Source organism: Gracilinanus agilis, chromosome 3, assembly GCF_016433145.1.
Source record: "Gracilinanus agilis isolate LMUSP501 chromosome 3, AgileGrace, whole genome shotgun sequence".
Taxonomy (NCBI): Eukaryota; Metazoa; Chordata; class Mammalia; order Didelphimorphia; family Didelphidae; genus Gracilinanus; species Gracilinanus agilis.
In genome coordinates, this window is record NC_058132.1 from 557,198,747 (window position 1) to 557,216,698 (window position 17,952).

The following is a 17,952-nucleotide window of genomic DNA, read 5'->3' on the forward strand; positions in this document are numbered from 1 at the left end:
GAACATGGAAATATGTATTGCATGATAGCATATGTATAACCTATATCATATTGCTGCCACCTCAGGGAGGAAGGAAGAAAGGAAGGAGGGAGAGAACATAGATTGCAAAATTTCAGAATATGGTTATTAAGAATTTTTCTATATAAAATTAGGAAAAGAAAAAATATAAAAATTAAAAAACAATTCAAATTATGTACAACATGAATATATTTGCTGCATGAAGCAATGTTCAGATACATATAATTCGAATCACATTACTAAGGAAGTTTGCTTTTAAAGGAAGCTTGAGGTGAATCTTCTTAATTCAATAGTCATTCTTTAATTCACCTCTTTTGTACATTTAAAGCTTTGTACTCTGGGTGTAGTTTGTTGAAATACATGAGGACTATGATGCAATACATTCTATTATTTTGTAATTATTTGTCCCATACATAGCTTGTTTTAAATATTTGCATGTTGTTTCTTCTGTTTGATTGTGAGGTCCTTGAGGACAGGGACTTTTGCCTCTTTTTGTATCCTAGTGCTTAGTACAGTGTCTGACACATAATAGGACATAATAAACATTGATCAATTAATTGTAATTCTTACCTGAAAAAGGATGATGTTTGTGTGTGGAGTAGGGCAAAAACTACTTAAATATATTTATTATATCTTTTTAGTTTGTAACTGCTCCTCACCAATCCTGTTAGGGACAATGAGAAGGAAAGATTGTGAGGGAAATCGATGTGGGTGACAAGTTGTAATAGGTAAGACACTAAAGATTATCAGGGACCCATGATGGAAGCATACCTCCTTCCTTGGAATAGTTGTTAAGTCTTTCATGTTGTTCCATGATGGCTTGGTTATGGCCAAAGAAGACCAATGATCTGTGTCCATGACCAGACAGCTGAGACAGGAGAAGCACCAACTCTCCTGTGATATTTCACTTCAAAGTTTTTCCTTATAATGTGTGAGTTGAAAATATGGTGGTAACTGTGTAGTTATACTTCCTTATCTGTTTAAGGAGGATTCAAATCTATATAATGACTGGGACTTCTATGTCCAAATGTTTCTTTGACTCAAGAGACTCCTAAAGTTTTGGAGGTGATTCTGAATACTGGAAGGTGATGTTCTGAGGACCAGACATTACATATGGAACATTTTGGCTGGCTACCGATAATTTTTTTGTCCATGGCCCATCATGAAATGGATTAAAAATATAAAACATCCTTCAAACCTGTCTTTCTCTTCTCAAATTAGTAGTGGTAGTGGAATGAAGGAAAATGAGGTAAACTAAAAATTCAAATTTCAGAGGTGGTCTCTGCATATGAACTTAACTATTAGTATTTTTACTGTATGATCTCTTCTCAATGACTGTGAATGGACACTTCTGGAGGAACTAAATAGTCTCAGTGATATTGCATTAGAAGTGAAGCCAGAAGTCATAAAGAAATTGCATTTTATAGAAGACTGGTTCATAGGTTCTTTGGGGAGATGTGAATAAAGTTGCTGGTGGAGATGATTGTAATGTATGTCTAAAAGTAATAAGAAAGAGCTTCTGTGACAATATTTGTTACAGCACATGAAAATGTTGAAATATTCTATGAAGGACTTGAAAAGATCCTTAAACTGTGTGCCTTAATTACTATATGACATAATTGTGACAGGACATACAGACATACAGACAATGCTAACAACTATGTTGGAAAATAGGTTTGGGGCTTACGAAATATTGAAGAAACTAATAACAAAGGTTAACAGTTATGGAAGTCAAGTATCAAAGTGGTTTAAGGCCCAAACTAATTTGTAAATTATTATAAAGAATAATTATCAAAGCAGTGTTATCAAAAGGATCGTGTAATATGTTATAATCATATAATAGCATTATAAACAGTATCACATCATAAAACTTGGAAAAATAGTTGGAGATAAAACATTTCCATAGAGAGCTTGATCCGGAAGAACCCATTAAATCATAATGTAAAGATAGGGCTAGCCTTGTGATTTCATTAATCTAAGAATTCCTGGATGAGGAAACTTTTTCTACCAAAGCAGGTCAGCAACTTTCTCACAACTTAATGCAGAGGTTAAATGACTTGCCAATATTTACATATACAGTATTTGTTATAAGAGGTCTTCCCAACTTCTAGGTCAGCTCTCTATCCTTTATATTGTGCCACTTTTCTCAAGTCAAATCATGCCAAAGATATTTGAATAAAATACTAGGAAAATGAATAGTTGTGAAATGGAATGGATATGTTAGAACTTTAAAAACAATCTAATCTGATCAGTGATGACAAGTGGAACCACTACATTTTGATTCCACCACCTTGCTATATAATGTATTATCTGAAGTGGTAATGACAGTGATAATAAAGTTAGAATGAGAGACAAGACATGTTCAAATACAAACCTAAAAACATCTGAATAAGAGCTAAAAACAATTTAAAGGCTTTTAGAAATTGGTTTTTGAAGTGTTTCAATAAAAGAAAAATTCCAAAATATAAAAAAGATATTAAATAGCAATTTTTCCAAAATGAAAAGCAAGAAGACTGTCATAACCCATACAACTATTTCCTCAAATCTAGAAAATCTTTATATAAGAGTCAGTGCCTGTATACTGGGGATGGGGATATAATAAGAAAAAAATGCTATGTTTAGAATCAGGAGAAGACCATGTTTGAATATTGTCCTCTGATTTTTACAAATTGTGTGCTTATGGGCAAGTTACTTTGAGTCTATTCCCTTATCTATAAATGATGATAATTATTTCTGTATTTCTTACCTTATCATTACAATTAAATAATTTATACAAAGTGATTTTTCAGACCTTAAAATGTTATATCAATGTCAGTTGTTATTTAAGACAGTGGTCTCTGCACACATTTCATTTTGATGAAAATTTGATAAGGGAATATGAAGATTTTTTGCTGACTATTTTCTTCAACACAGCATATAGATATACCTCCATATAACATAATAAGAGGTATAGAGACTATAAGATCCTATTATGTCAATTTTTTAAAAAGGATTGGATTTCCTAAAACCAAATGCAGTTTAAGGTACATCTTGAAGCATAAGTTAAAAATATGTAAGATGGACAAATGCAACCCTAGTGGCAATATTATTCATTGATCTATTCAGTATTCTGTCAAACAAGGTATAACCGAAGAAATAGAGGAAGCTATGGAGTATATATTGTCCCTGTTCCAAATAAAAGAATGATTCCCTATTAATAGTGTTACACTGGCCAAGAGTTAAAATGACTAAGAGCTGGGATGAGCAATGTTTGCCTGTGCCGGAACCATCTCAGGATGAGAACAACAAATCTTTTAAAATTCACTTTGTGATTTAGTATGGTTGCGAGAACTGTTCCCTTTCCAACCCTTGCTTAAGAAGGAATGTAGCAACATTTTAGGATTGATTACTTACTGGTGATCTAATAACTAGAATGTATTAAAAGAGAGGACCAGCCAAAAGGACAAAGAAAGCAGGAAAAAGGGGAAAATACATTAATGAAAAAATTTACAGATACTCCTAAGAGCTAAAGAAATATTGGAATTGAGAGGAATTGGAGTTTGTTACTAAACATTCTATATACATTCAGCAGTTTCATGAGCATTTTTCAAGGTGAGGATTGCCTTTACAATGTGGTAAAGGACTCTGGACAGGGGACCTTTTGATGGCAGAATTGATAGGTGGTATGGTGAGGAGATGCATGGGATGATACTTGTATCAAAATATAGGAGAAAAGGTATTCTGTATAAACTCTGGGGAATTTATCTGGGTTGTAAACACATGACAATTTTTGCTCTCAAACTAAGCTGAGTCACATGAAACAAGTTTCTTGGATGAATCTTTGAAAATTTGGTTGCCAAATTACCCTGTGACCATGACCTTCCACAGATTTTGGCAGGGACAGACATGGCTGCACCATGAATTCAGGGGTTCATATAGGTTTTGAAGAGCCTTTTATTCATAGATAACATAATTATTACATAAAGCTGAGCTATACTACAAGATCACTTCAACAAGTTCCAGATAATTCAGACTATTATAGTCTGGTTATCCACACTGGAAAAAAGAACAAATATTGTCCAGATGATTAATACTCCTCTTTTTTTGTTCTCTTCCTATTTGACTGACCACTCCTCGATTTCTTTTGCTAGATGTTAATCTGTATCACATCCATGAACCATGAGGTTTCCCTAAGGCACTTAGGTCTGGGCCCTTTTCTTTTTTCTTTTCATACTCTCACAACATTGTTATCATCAGTTCTCATGGGTTTGATTATCTTGTTATGTAGATAATTCCTAGACTTACATGTATCCAGCCAATTCACTTTTCTCCAGAGATTTATCAAGCCTAAATTTCTTTCTTGTTTCTTCTTTGGTTCAGTTTATCTAAAACTGAGAAGGGAAAATTAATATAAAATAACAAAACATATAATATAAACTAATGTAGTTTTATTGTCTATTTCTTCTGAAACTCATGTAGCTTCTCCTTTAGATTTGGATACTGTGCCATTTGATGGATATATGTTTAATAATGATATTACCTTATTGTCTACAGTACTGTTTTTCAAGATGCAAGTTTCTTCCTTCTCTCTTTTAATTAGGTCAATCTTCACTTTTGTTTGAGATCATAACTTTTACCCCTGATTTTTTAGTTTTAGCTGTCTCTCCATATTTCTATCTGTCTTTCACTTAGCTGCCAACGTGGTTTCCCCAAAGTACTCTATTTTTCTTTGTACCCTCACCTATTCAATGAATTCCAGTAGTTCCCATTATGTACAGGATTAAATATAAGATTCTGTGTTTGGCATTTAAAGTTCTTCACACCTGACTCCTCTCCCTATTTTTTCAAGCTACTTCTTCCAAGTACTATACAATTCAGCTACACTGGCCTACCTGCTGTTGCTCATATGTGAAACCTGATTTTTTATCTCTGTCTTTTCAATGATGGTTACTCATACCTAGAATTCCCTTCTTTCTAATGCCAACCTTTTAGTTTCCCTGGCTTCCAGCAAAGTTCAGTTTAAATTCTACCTTCTGGAGGAGGCCTCTCAAGGTTTTCTTAGTTGCTATCGTGTATCTTTCATCTGACATTACTTTTGATCTATTAGGAAAAAAATCTTACATGCATCCTAGTCATTTAATTGCTTATCCAACCTGCTGGAAGCCTAAGGACTATACTGATATTCATGAAATATTTGAAGAATCAGAGGAATGCTTCCAGCAAGATGGATAAATCCTCTATGGAAAATTTATAAAAGGTATCTAGAGGGGGCAGCTGGGTAGCTCAGTGGATTGAGAGCCAGGCCTAGAAACAGGAGGTCCTAGGTTCAAATCTGGCCTCAGACACTTCCTAGCTGTGTGACCCTGGGCAAGTCACTTGACCCTCATTGCCTACCCTTACCACCTTCCACCTATAAGTCAATACACAGAAGTTAAGGGTTTAAAAAATTAAAAAAAAATTAAAATAAATTATCTAGAAAATGACATGGCAAATGAGAAGGTGTGGATCATTTGTTATTTTCTTAGGAATGGGAAACACCAAATCAGTGATATTCCTGATCAACTAAAAGGGAGGATGGGATGAAGGGGGAATGAAGGAAGAGGAGGAGAGAGAAAGGGAGAGAGAGAGAGATTTTTTTGAAGGGAATGATATAAGGAAGAAAAGTATAGAAAGAGCTAGGCAAAGATGGAGCAAAGTCTCTCAAGAAATGAAATTGTTGAAATTTTGAGGTTCAGTTGAAATCATGTTTAGAATGGAACTATGATTCTTCCTTTGTTTAAACATCTGTCCGGTCCTTGAAGTTGTATGCAACTATTCACTTTCTTGAGAACCTTCAGGGAATACCAGTGTTCCTAAAGATTAAGGAGGTAGGTAAGAGTTCCCAATGCTACTTGAGTTCAGAATGGATTCACTAGGTTTTGCTCTGCTTCATATTTCAATTTCAAACAGGAACAAATGGACATTGCAATTTTTCAATAGACTCCTGAAGGATAATTGATCCTTCAGATGGAGCAGATTACAAACCATCTATACCTTTTCATATTTTGTGATTTTCGTTAATGTTATCCCATAAATCCTTCTCAGAGGGTCTCTCAAAACACCAGACATCTCCTTATAGGCCTCTTAATATTTCATGAGTAGCAGTGCAGCACTTGGGCTGTATGTATGTTATTCTTGCTAACTGTTTGGACCATCTCTCTCTGGCTATACATTTCTTTGACATTATCTTGTGTGCTTTTTTCCATGTAAAATTAATAGGAACATATAACATTGGTAATATGATATAGCATATTATTGCATCATGCTTTTATTTATTGTCTTTTGTGTCATCTACAATTTTAGTTCTTGGTTACCACAGTTTTCTATGAATTTTCAGCCATACTTGATCACTAGAAAAATACTAGTGCAAAAAACCAGCTTTTCTTCTTCTGGGTCAGGGAGCCTTTGGGTATGCTCTAAACCATTGATTCCCAAAGTGGGCGCTACCACTCCCTGGTGGGTGCTGCAGTGATCCAGGGAGGCGATGATGGCCACAGGTGCATTTCTTTCCTATTAATTGCTATTAAAATAAAAAAATAATTTCCAGGGGGCTAAGTAATATTTTTTTCTGGAAAGGGGGCAGTAGGCCAAAAAAGTTTGGGAACCACTGGTCTAAACCAAAGCAAAATATCCCAAATTCAATAAAACTCTTCCTTTATTATTAAATTATTATTAATTCTGAGTCCAAATCTGAAGTAGCTTTCACTGATTTTTTCACTTTTCATTGAGTTACTAATAAAGTAATTCCATTGATAGTTCACCTAGCAGTATGTCATAGACTGCATGATAGATTCATTTGGTTTTCCCCCACATGTTGCTTAGTGAGCATGTTTCTTTTGAGTGACTAAGAATCTCATTGACAAAAGCTTATAATTATTCTTGACCTTGATATCATCTACAAATAGAATGGTGTTCTCTCTTCTATCTATACTCTGCACTAAATATTTTCCATGATTGTAATAAGGATCCTTGGTGAGAATACACCTTCCTATTTAATGCCTTGCTTTATAATAATTAATAATAATATTTTTGAATGAATGAATGAAAAAGCATTTTTTAAACACTTCATATGAGTATATCCCTATGCTACATGCTCTGATTTTACATATAGAAAAGCCAGGCCACTAGTTCATTCTCTCTCAAAAAACTCATGTTCTAATGAAGAAGACAAGGTGTATAGGATATTATAGCTGAAAGTCAGATGGAAAAGCCCACTGAACTTTAATATATTTCATTAAAGCAAATGGCAATGCATCTTATTTAATGTTACTTCCACTGATAAAACCATATTCATATCTGATATCGAACAATTTGACAGCACCGCAACCTTGGATTATAGTTTATAAGTTGTTAGGTCTATTGAGAAAGTGGAGGCTTCGGTGTCTGTAAAAGAAGTTGACAGGCCATGACTTAAAGACATTGATCCCTTTGATGATGGCTCTGGGGGTTAGCTTGGTGGATTTGGGGATGCTGCTATTCCTATTGGTGCTGAGCTCAGGATTCTTAGTTATCTCTGAGTCAAAGGGGAAGTACTTGTCGAGGTGGTTTGAATTATCTGGCTTGTGCTGAGGCTACCTTGCTGATTCTGCTATCACTTGTCTTGTGGTGGCAGGTGGTCAGTAGTTATGTTTGTTAAATCTCTGAAGGAATATTTTAAACATATACATATATATGCATATATTTGTATACACACATCCCTTCAAGCTAGTTTTGTTCCATTATGCTTTTAAAAAATGAGCAAACTAGTTTCTGGAAATGAAGGAATAAATTACCCATCACTGGCCCAAGAATTTGACCACAATGTTCAGTTACTGCTTATTTTATATTTTGCCTCTAGGTGGCCCCTTCCCATTTAATAAATTTATTATTTTTAAATTTTTAACATTGGTTAAAAAAATTTTTTTTGAGTTCCAAATTTTCTATCTCCATTCATTCTCTCCCCCAGCCATGGAGGATAGTATATAATACATGGTCTAGTATTCCTGGACAGTCAGAGTTTTTTTTCACAGAACCATAGAATTCTACATTTTAAAGAAACTTAGAGGTTATCTAGTCTAACCTACCTCTTCAGGCCCAGCTACAAAACCTCTGATCTTGGTCATCTAGCTTCTAATTGTGATGGTAATTCTTTTTCAGGAGTGGATTAGGCAAGATGGCCTTGAGGTCCTTTGTAACTGAAATTCTGTGGTTTTGTGGACTCTAGAGATAGGGATTTCTTTGCATTCAGAACAAACTAGCCTGTAGGTAATATCTCTAATTGTTAAGAGTTCATTCCTTTATTTACTAGACCTCTACTTTTCTTCAACTTTTTTTTAATATTTTTAAAGCCTTAACTTCTGTGTATTAGTTCCTTGGTGGAAGAGTGGTTAGGGTAGGCAATGGGGGTCAAGTGACTTGCCCAGGGTCACACAGCTGGGAAGTGTCTGAGGTCAGATTTGAACCTAGGACCTCCTGTCTCTAGGCCTGGCTCTCAATCCACTGAGCTACCCAGCTGCCCCCTTTTCTTCAACTTTTAACTGTTATATATAGTTTTATTTTCCAGAACTATAAGCTCTTTCATAGATAATAGTTGTTTAACTATCTGTGTCTGCCTTGAATCTTTTCTTCTCTCAGCTGTAAATATCTCCAGTTGCTTGAATAATTTTTCATTTGACAGAATCAGTTTCATTCCCAATTTGTTCACCTTTAAATTAATCAATGGACTTTTTAAAGTTTGGTGTCCAGAACCAGAGTATTTCAGATGTGGTCTGACCAACAACAGATATAATGGACTTATTATCTCCTTAATTCTGTACACTTTTAAAATAGCCTCAATTCACATTAATTTTTATTTGTTTTGCAGCCAGATTATGCTATTGACTCATATTGAATTTGTGGTCAACTAAAACTCCTTCGTTGTTCCCACAGGAACTGCTGCTTACTTATGTTTCTCTCTCCTATCTTGTACATGTATATTATAAAACCTCCATAATGTCTTTTTATATTTGTAATAATAATAGTTGATGTTTGTGCAGTTCTCTAAAGTTAAATGCGGAACTGTTTCTATTAAATGTCATCTAATTAAATGCAGGTACTTTTACTAGTCTGGCAAGAGCTTTTGGACCCTTAGTCTGTAATTCAACATGTTACCTTTGAATTCTGTATCATTTACATATTTGATAAATATTCTATCAGGTAATTCACAAAAAATTTGAACACAACAGGATTAGCCCTACGTATACTAATAGACACTTTTCTTCTTCTCTACTCTGCCAATGACACTGAAGAACATTTGTTAGGTCTAGTAAGTCAGCTAGAAATCTATATAATTGCACTTTTATCTAGCTCACATTTTAAAAATCTGATCTGCAAGGATATTATCAGAGACTTAGTCAAAGGTTTCCCTTAAATCTAACTATACTGTCCACAATATTATCTCTGACACATTCATTCTTTTTTAAAAAAGGATATGATAGCATATGAATATTTTGACAGATTAAACTCCTTTCTTTTTAATATATTTTTGATTTTTGTTCTTTTATCAGCTAGGTGGTGAAGTGGTTAGAGTATTAGACTAGGAGTTAAAAAGGTCTCAATTAAAATCTGGCCTCAGCAGTATGACTTACTAGCAGTATGAACCAAGAGCAATCACTTAACCATAGTCTCCTCATCTATAAAAAGGGAAGAATAATAGAACCCTACAGTTTTTTTGAGGATAAAATGAGATAATATTTGTAAAATACTTTGCAAATCTTAAGGTGCCATATGAATGCTAGCAATTATTATTTTGTTCTTTCATTTTTTTTAAACCCTTAATCTCAATGTATTGTTTCATAGGTGGAAGAGTGGTAAGGCTGGGCAATGGGGGTAATGTGACTTGCCCAGGGTCACACAGCTGGGAAGTGGCTGAGGCCGGGTTTGAACCTAGGACCTCCTGTCTCTAGGCCTGACTCTCACTCCACTGAGCTACCCAGCTGCCCCCCTGTTCTTTCATTTTTTTGTGTTTCCTATATCGATTTTATTTCTAAGGAAGCATCTAATTTAGATCATATCTGACTCAGGTTTTGGATTAGAATAAAATAAAACACTAGTAGATCACATAACAGTTATAAGAATAAGCTTTACTTATATGAGTAATTCCCCAATTGATAAATGGTCAAAAGATATGAACAGGCAAGTCTCAGATGAAGAAATTAAAACTATCTTTAGTCATATAAAAATGTTCAAAATCACTATTAGAGAAATGCAAATTAAAACAACTGTGAGGTACCACCTCATACCTATCAGACTGGATAATATGACAAAAAAAAGAAATTGAAAAATATTGGAGGCCAAGTGGAAAAATTGGGGCATTAATACACTGTTGGTGGAGTTGTGAACTGATATAACCCTTCTGAAAGGCATTTTGAAACCATGCCCAAAAAGCCATAAAAATCCTATCAGGTCTGTATCACAAAGAGATTAAAAATAGGGAGAAAGAATCAATTAAAAATATTTATAGCAGCTATTTTTGTGGTATCAAAGAATTGGAAACTGAAAGGATGTCCATCAGGTGGGGAATGGCTAAACAAGTGGTGGTATATGATTGTAATGGAATACTAGCGTGCAATGAGAAACAACAAACAGAATGATAACACACACACACAAACATGGAAAGATCTATATGAAGTGATGTAAAGTGAAGTGGACAGAAGCAGGTGAAGACTGTACATAGTAAAAGCAATAATGTACAATGATAAACTGTGAATGACCATTATCATCGATGCAAAGATCCAGGCTAACCATGGCCATAAAAGGAACTGATGGACTGTGAATCCCTTTTGAAGTATACCATTTTCACTGTATTTCCTTTTTTTCCTTCATGAGTTTTTTTATTGTGTAATGATATGTGTTTTCATAACATGAGGAACATGGAAATATGTATTGGAAGATAGCACATATGCAACCTATATCTTATTGCTTGTTTTCTTGGTGGGGTAGGTGGAAGAGGAAGGAGAGAAGGAGAGAACATGGATCACAAAATGTCAGAAAAAGATTTTTTAAATTGTATCAGCATGTAATCTGGAAAAAATTATAAAAAATTAAAAATAAGAATGAGTTTTATTTAACTATAGCATGAAGAGAATATTCAGCTAGGATATAGCATTGATTCAAATGGGAATAGCATTTCTAGCGATGGTATGACAGTCATAAATGTGAAAAGTGGAGGACTCTTCTTTGACTTTTGTATGTCTCGAACCTCAAATGGTACTAGTGATTTAAGCCTTAGTCCCCTGTCCACTTAAGGCCCGAGAATGGCTTTGTTACCTGTGGGGTTGATATTTTTGTGATGACAGTATAAGAGTTAGAAATGAAGGTAAATATGGAACACAAAGATACATTTTTATTTATTCATAGTGAATTCACTCATATGGGAGAAATAGTATGTTACCCCAATCTATAGATTATGATAATAGTAGCATATAGAGACCAACCCAAATCATAGCAATTTCAAAGTAAGTTAGAGGATAATTTGGAAAAACATATTTCAGAATTTTCAATAAAGTTATCTTTTGTTAACTTTATCAGTCTTTTGTAATAGAAAAAATTTAAGACAGGGTAATAGTTACTATAGAAATTCTCTAATGGTGGGAGAATAAATAATACTCTATTGCAGATATTGTTTAGGAACTATTTACATAATAGTTATCAGTTCTTACAGTTCTCTTGGTAGTGTTTTTTTATCTATGCTAGAATGACTAAATGTTAGATTAGATATTACACTTTTATTCATTAAAATGAGTTTTCATTGATATATTTTTTTATTTTACCATAGTACCCCTCAGTATCTCTCCTCATTTCCTCTCCACAAAAGATTTCTTATGTGATAAATATTTTAAAGACAAAAAAGAACAAAGAGGAAAAAAATCAGCAAAACTGAATAATATATTAAAAAATATATGTTCAATATACACTTGTGGATTCCTCCTCTGTAAAGGAGTGTAGTGGGAGTACTCATCTCTTCTTTTTATAATTTTGCAGCATTGGTTTTTGATTTTTTAAAATTCATAGTGCTTCCCATTTGCATTGTTGTAGTCATTGTGTATGTTCTTTTCTTGGCTCTGCTATCTTTACTTAGCATTTGTTCCCATTGATAGGGAAAATGAAGAGAGGGACAGATTTAGGCTCATGGTAAGAAAACTTTCTAAACAAATAGAGCAGACCAAAAGTACAAAGGGATGCTGTGGGAGGAAGATTTTTATTTTCTCAGAGGTCTTCAGGATGATGATTTATTAAATGTGTTGTAGAAAGGAAGTTTGACTAGATGTAGGTTAGAATAGGTGATGTAAGATTCCATCCCACTTTATAGTATGTGATTCTAAGGAATTCACTTTGGTTGGAACTTTTGGTAGGAGTTTTACATGAATTCAAGCACTTTTTGGTCTGTTCATATTTTGTCTTGACTTTAATCACATCCAGATAAGTGTGTTGAAAGGAATTCATTGTAAAGTTGGATTGGAACCATACTATGATATTTCTTGAATGTGTGACAAAGCAGTTTGTATTTTATTCTTCAGGCTATAGGGAGCAGCTAAAGGTTTTTATGAGCAAGGGAAAATATCAGGAAAATCACTCTTTTAACTGTTAAAGAAGAGAGAATCATGAGGTACTGTGGGAGCAGCATAAGAAGATCAGGGGCTTCCATGCCCAAAGCACCCCAGGATGTAAAACTTCTGGATAGTTAGGAAGTCAGGGGCTTTCCACTCAGCAAGGCTATGGAAATAAGCCCAGTGCACCCCAGATTGCAAGGCTTCTAAGGGTAGTCATTAACTTAGAAGCAGTAAGACGTGTAGTCTTCTCCCCAGCATGAGAAAAGCAAACATTTCCCTCTCTTCAAAACACTAGATGTCTTTCCAAGAAAATAATAAGCAAGAGTACTGTAAGAAGAACATACAGTATTCTATACAAAACTGGGTCATTCATTGACATGTTGAATTGACATGTTACCTATGATTTATTATCCTATAGAAAACACTACTTAGAGCCACTAAGGCAATCTAAATCCATTGTTTCCATCTTACAAATCATTACCAATCATTGTTCCTGCAAAAGACTTATTTTTTTCTTACCTACATCATCTTCCCTATAAATTGTGCACCTCAAATCAATTAACTAAGTCACTGCCCAGCCCTCCTGAGTCCATCTGCATTCTTACCCCTCAGAACCACCAACTAGGGGGTCCCCATGGGCCTGGCAACATAGGGAGACCAATTAGAAAAAATAATACAAAGGGAGAAATAATGAAGGCCTGAACTAGGATCATAGTAGTGCTAGTGGAGGCCTGGGGAAAGATGTGAGAAATATTATGGAGGTAGAATGGAAAGGACTTGGCAGCTATTGGGACTAATTTACTCAAATATGGGTAGCCCTCAAAAGAAATGAAGACATTGTGAGACACTGGGGAATTTGAGGAATGACAGCATTTGAGGGGAAAGGGTGAATTTAGTTTAAGGCATGTTGAATTTGGGGTGCCAGACCTTGCTTATAGACATGTCTTGATCATCAGTATTGGATGTCAGGGAAAAAAATTAGGGTTGGAAACAAGACTTAGGAGTTATATTTAATGAATAGATGATTTAAGTAATGAAAGTAAAAGGGATGGGTAAGAGAAAAATTGTGTAACAGGATATGCAGATAGCTTTCAGGAGGGTCTCTGAACTAGGATAAATTTGTTTTTATTTTTAAAATTTGCTTTAAATATGTTTTAAATAAATTTGTTTTAAACAATAAAAACTAGGGAAAAATTTTATATCTTCCTTTCCAAGAATAATTTACTTCTATTGTCATTTTATGTATTTAAAATATTATTCTGAGAAGGGGTCTATAGATTTCATCAGACTCAAAGAAGTTCATGACCATCTCCAAAAGGTTAGGAACTTTTGTTGTAAAGATAGATGGAAGAGGACCTAGGACATAGCTTTGGGGACCAAGTAATGGAAATGATGAAGGGCAAGTAGCACTCTGGAGAAAGCAGTACAAAAAGTCCCTTACATCAACTTCATTTTTCATGGTGTAAAAATAATATAAGAAATAACTAAGCTCAATTCAATTGAGTAAGATTGGGAATTAGTTGCAGTAATGGTTCACAGATGGATGCTATTAACACTGCCACCTGGTAGCTTCCTAATTTAACTAATTGTTTTAGCTAACTAAGTACTAAGTGTACAGGATCCCACCTGTTGCAGGAGTACAAATGCTACTAAATATCAGGGCCCTGAGGAATGCCCTCATCACCTTACCCTAGTTACTGCTCTACTTGGGAGACAATTATGGTTTATTTAATGGAAAGTAGAAGATAAATAAAAGAAGTGGAGGAGTGCTCTGATAGGTAGGAGAACAACTGGGAGAGAGAAGCATGAGGAATGCCATTACCAATGTAGCCTAGTAAGATGCTGGAATTGGAGCCCCTGACCCACTTCCTAGATATACTCAGTAGTTGGCTTGTAAAAAACAAGTATTTATGGGTTCCTTCATTACATTTCAAAACAAAATATTTTTGAAAATATTGACTTAAGTTACTGCTTAGCAGAAGATCACACCAATCCCATCCAAAGTTCCATGTGCTGTCCCTTTGATTTCTCTTAGGAAAACTAGTTCACATAGAAATTACTTTCAATTCACTTAAATTAAATAAGCATTCCTTAAACTCCTAGTCTATGTGAGACACCAGACACACCAAGATGGAAACAAAACTTCCTGTGCTCAATGAGCTTGCACTGAACAACGGCAGCAATCTGTTACCCTAGAAGATATATGTTCATATGAAAATCAAATATAAGGTAATGGAAAAAAGCGTCAGAACTTATTAAATCTTTTAACCTTATTCCATTCCTTCTACACTTGCATTTCTACTAGACTTATCTTGTTTTCTTATAAAGCTTTGGCTCTATGCTTACTTAAATGACTAGCCTTCATTTTATACCAATAAGTTTTGTAAATAATTTGTCCTTTGCTATAAGAACTGAGTTAAACAAAGCTGATGAGAAGCAGGAAGGACTAGAGGGGACAAGGTTCTACTATCAGTTTTGCTGCTAGCTAGCTCCTTGACTTTGTACCAGTAAATTCACTACTTGGTTTCACTTCCCTCATCTGCCTGGCTCTGTTCATCTCTAGTATATAAGAATTATAGTTATTCAAGTTTGTTTATTTTAAGTTTTAGTCTTAAACACTTATATTATACAGAATGTACTGAATGAGGTCATTGTCATTTTTCCATTTTTAAATCCCAGCTCTGTCATCTACTAGTTGTGTCATCATGAGAAAGTTCCTCAATATCTTTGGGTCTCCATCCATATTTCCATTTCCAGTGATTTTCCATGTCCAGAATGAGGAGCCTAAATTAGATGTCCTTTAAAGATCCTTTTTTTTCCTGCATCTGTGAGTCCATGATCTGATCCTAAACCACAGGACAAGAGTATCTCTAGGAGGACAGGGAAATCAATACTGGTGAATATTAAATCCATTCTAAAAGTGTTTGAAAAATCAAAGAGGAAAAGGAAAAAAATTGGTTTGACAGTTTTTTGGTCCTTGGTGGTCTTGGAGAGAGAAGTTTCAGTAGTGTGATGGTGATGAATTACTATCATGTCAGGGATTAAGGAAAAAAGTGATGAAAAAGTGAAGGCACCAAAGTGGAAGATTCTAGTAGTGGAGTAGAGGAGAAAGAATAATAACTTGGAGGCATAGAGTCGTCAAAATAAGGTCACAGTAAATCATTATTAAGAGAAACAACAGAAATTAAGAGACAGAGGGATTTATATTCAACAGTAAGTGGGTCTGAAGGTCATGAAGACCTGATCTTAAGTCTTGGTTCCATACTGGCTGTATGAGCCTGGGCAAATCTGCTAGTGTCTCACTGCCTCCAAACTATTCTTCAAGGCTATAAAATGCAAATAAGTTACCAAACTGCATTGGTCAGAGATCTGGTAGGAAAGGTAGGAAAGAGAAAGAGAACAGGAGAAAGATAGGGGAAAGAGAAGGACCGGGAGATGAATGGGAAGCAAGAGAGGGGTATGAGGGAATGAGAAGAGAGAGAGAAATGGAAGAAATAAGGGAAAGGGGTGTTTGAAGGGGAGAGAGGAGAAGGGGATCTGAACTTAAGAGCCATTTACCACTATAAACATTCTCCTAGAAAGAGCAAGAAAGATAGACATGAATTCATCAGATTTCAATCTTTGGCATCCTAATGCCACAGATTTAAATTAGAAGAACAGTCAATACAGATCAATAATGTATGCTTAAAGAAAGAATAGATGTTTTAGAAACTAAGTGGCTTGCTAATGTTTGCATCTAGCATCTAAAAATGACAATAATACAGATAATATTTTTGATTTTCATGCCTTGAATATGCCACTAGGCATTTGGCACCCTTTTCTTGACATTTATTTATTTATTCATTTGCTCATTCATTTATTCATTTATTCATTCATTCATTTATTTATTTATTTATTTACTTTTTAAAACCCTTACCTTCCATCTTGGAGTCAATACTGTGTATTGGCTCCAAGGCAGAAGAGTGGTAAGGGTGGGCAATGGGGGTCAAGTGACTTGCCCAGGGTGACATGGCTAGGAAGTGTCTGAGGCCAGATTTGAACCTAGGACCACCCATCTCTAGGCCTGGCTCTCAATCCACTGAGCTACCCAGCTGCCCCCTCTTGATATTTATTTTTAAAACATTTGCAGAGCATGGTTTGTAAATCTATCTCTTACTCCAAATGTCCAGACAGATGAATGACTGATGTTATGATCTTGGCATTCTATGTTATGGACATGGTATCTAATACAATCAGCTCACCTGTCACCAAGGAAACTGAAATGTGTGGACTGTGGATAGTTTTGACTCATGTCTATATGTAGACTGCCCCAGGCTCATGTCCTTTGGGACATAGTCGCCAAAGCAAAGCGTAGCTTTCATTTATCCACAGTGAGGAAAATACTTTAGTTTTTGTAGTCACCTCCTCTAAAACCATCAATATTATGAACAGGAAGACCAGTGACAAATCACAGTTGATGTGATTTGAGGTAACAGATTTGCTCAAATGCCAAAGGGTACTACCATTGCGAATTGTCTTTCACATAACTTCAATGCCCTTTTTTTGACTAAGGGTTTGTCTAACGTAGCTATTTGACTTACAATTTCTTCCTTCCTTAGTCTTTATTAAGTTTTTTGTCTTCCTCTGAGTACAAATATTGTTTGAGAATCTTCTTTCTGGCCCTGTGTTCTAAAACTATTTGGTTGCTGAGATGCTGCTTTTCTGAACTTAAAAAAATTTAATCTTTTAATTTTTTGGCAAAAAATTGCTCATTATTTCCCTTGCCATTTCTTGATTTAAACTCTTTTAGCAGGAGAAAAAATGCTATAAATGTCTTCATATCTTAAACATAAGGTATCCAGTGGTGGGCAATTGAGTAGAGTGGGACAGATTAGTGGAAAGTCAAAGGGAATACATCTGGAAAAGAAGCTTTTGGAAGAGGTTGTTCCTGGCACATTTTAAAAGTCAAGTTCATCACTAGGATTGTTTAACCCAGCAGTTCCCAAACTATATTCTTTGGAATTCTGGAATTCCTTTTCATGTGAATTAAATTTTCTCAAGAAAATTTTTCTGGTAGCAAAATCTTTTCTTCTTAGACATTAGATATAATTAAGTCATTGATTCAATAGATTCATGATTTCGCTGATTGGTGGGTAGAACAAATGCCCTCTTATGTTGAATGCTTGTTTTCCTTAAAATCTTCCATGGAGGACCCATTCAACTTAATTGAGGGTCTTTTAATATTTCATGTATTACGGTGAGGCATTGGGGTATCCACCTGCTACTCTCTACTCTTGAGACATTATTAGCCCACCTTCTCTGTTCATAAATGCCTCTGGTGGAATATTTTGCAGCCCATTAAGTCATT